This window comes from Protomyctophum parallelum, assembly GCF_964188405.1.
Source record: "Protomyctophum parallelum genome assembly, chromosome: 21".
NCBI classification, from domain to species: Eukaryota; Metazoa; Chordata; class Actinopteri; order Myctophiformes; family Myctophidae; genus Protomyctophum; species Protomyctophum parallelum.
The window spans coordinates 1642777-1645276 of NC_139713.1; the positions used below are offsets into that span (position 1 = coordinate 1642777).

Genomic DNA, 2500 nt, shown 5'->3' on the forward strand with positions numbered 1-2500 from the left:
GACCACACCCACAGGTGAGATGATTGGTCCGATTTGTTTGACGACATGGTCAATTTATTTAGTCATAGGTTTAGTCGTCATAGGCAGGGCTGCATTAGCCTGGTAGAACCACTCCCCCTGCTGGACAACATCTGCATTGTGCCAGCTGGGTGAGTCTGGGATCTCTCAGACAGCCACTCAGATCAGCCAACGCAGGGAAGCTGGAAGTACCCTCACTAAAAACCCCGGGACAACAACGCTCCACACGTCCCAAACTCTTCTCCCTTCTGGCTCCAAAACTGTGGAATGCACTTCCCATTGCAGTCAGAACTGCAGCATCACTCCCAATCTTCCGCCGTAGTCTGAAAACCCACCTTTTCAGACTCCATCATGGCCCATAGCACTTACCCTACCCCCTTAGATAGCATTTCTGTAGACTTAGATAGCATTTGACACAGACTTATAGCATGTTATGTAGACAGCACTATAATTGCATTGTATATAGTCATAGCACGCCATAGTACATATGTATAGCATAGTAGTATATATATATAGTTTATATGTATAGTTTCATTATATAGATATTCCACTGTTACTTTCTTAGCTTACGCATGTTTCATGATAAATGTTTTTATGTGATGTATTCCCATGCTTTTTTGTTCTTGCTTAATGTAAGTCACTCTGGATTAAGAGCGTCTGATAAATGCCTACATTGTAAATCGTAGACAGAGACGATGCACTCCGGTAGAATTCTGTCCGGAGCGATACGCGGCTGTATGCGGCCGCTAGAGGCGGGATCAACACAAGACTGATGACATATTGAAGCTGTGCCACAGCGCAAATGTAAACACAACCTAACAGGAACTCTAAATTAGTATGGAGATATCAGACTTTTGTCCCGCTGCTTCCGGGTTCATCGTTTCTGCCTGAGAGATCCCAGATCCAGGCAGTTGGAGGGAACTTGTGAACTCAGTACTGCTGCAATCTGGTGGAGTCAGCTTAGGGGCTGCACATAAGTGGTGCGCCAGTGCGCATGCGCCGTCAAAATTCAAAATGCGCTGTCAATTAAGCGCCGGGAAGCGCTTCTGCGTACCGACAGCCGGGGCCGCCCAGAATGATTATTATGGCCAGAATACTAGTACATTCTGTGGCGAGAGCATTTCCCACCGACTGCCACTCAAAGTAGCTGCTACTGGCCAATCACAGCACGTCTTGCACAAGTGCACTGGCCATGGTGGCCAATCACAGCGCGTCCTTAGTCAAACGAGGGAGGATCCATTCCATGCTGCTCACTGCTTGTTTTCCGGGTGCTGGGGGAAGTCGCTGGTGTGCGATGCCGTCTCTCACGGACTGGCACTGCTGCTGCCCAACATGAAGCTTATCAACATGACAACAGCGTGTCCCGACATACTGCGCCTTATTATCGTAAAGTCGGGTTAGTGTACACTGTTTATTTTTGCACCGAGGAGCCATGTGTGTGACTCTGTGTTGACTGTGTACGTCGCCTCGGCTAAAAACAAGAGGGAAGCCTGACGCATGCTTCACCATGTCGTACGTTAAACAAATAGCTGATCTGCAAGCTCACAACGTGTCGCCTCCGCAACACGTTGTGAGCTAGTAGATCGGCTATTTAAATTTAAAAAAAAGTATCTAAATATTGCTTTGATGCTCATATTATCCTTAGGAAGTATTAAGAAGTTTGTATTAGAATATGCATATAGGGCAATAAATATCGTTTTGCTATAAGTTATTCATCCCTCTTTTATCCATCCGGCGAGACGGGTCGCCGCATTTTAGGAGCACCAACTAACTCCTCCAGGTGCTCCTCTGAGTACTAGACCAACTAACTCCTCCAGGTGCTCCTCTGAGTACTAGACCAAGTAACTCCTCTGAGTACTAGACCAACTAACTCCTCCAGAGCTACCAACCTGCACACATTTTGTGTACCAACCACGCAATTATAGGCGTATAGACACCTAGAATTGCGTGGTTGGTACACAAAATGTGTGCAGGTTGGTAGCTCTGCTCCTCTGAGTACTAGACCAAGTAACTCCTCTGAGTACTAGACCAACTAACTCCTCTGAGTGCTAGACCAACTAACTCCTCTGAGGACTAGACCAACTAACTCCTCTGAGTACTTGACCAACTAACTCATCTGAGTACTAGACCAAGTAACTCCTCTGAGGACTAGACCAACACAGTTGTGTGCAGCCCTGTTCATAGCTTATAGTTTACATTTAGTTTACATTTCGTTTTCCTCAGTGAAAAAAGGTAGTCGACGAACATTTTCCGTCTTAGTTTTAGTCGACGAAAACAACACACAGCCTCAAACCCCCTCAAGGACCAATGAATGCATTTGTTTTTATATATATATATATATATATTTTTTTTTTACATGCATGGTTTGGTTTCCATGACGACGGTGCCTGTAGGACCAACATTGCTCCGTCTGGCCTGCAGTACCGCTGTCCACCAGCAGGGAGCAGCACTGCTTCTCCCCAGCAGCAGCCAGCCAGCCACA

General features: G+C 46.3%; 1 protein-coding gene across 1 annotated transcript in view; it reads left to right on the plus strand.

Moving 5' to 3' along the window:
- The window catches only part of ap3b1a (adaptor related protein complex 3 subunit beta 1a), a 148190-nt gene that overhangs the window by 138760 nt on the left and 6930 nt on the right, over positions 1-2500 (plus strand). The gene's annotated exons all lie outside the window — the stretch shown is intronic.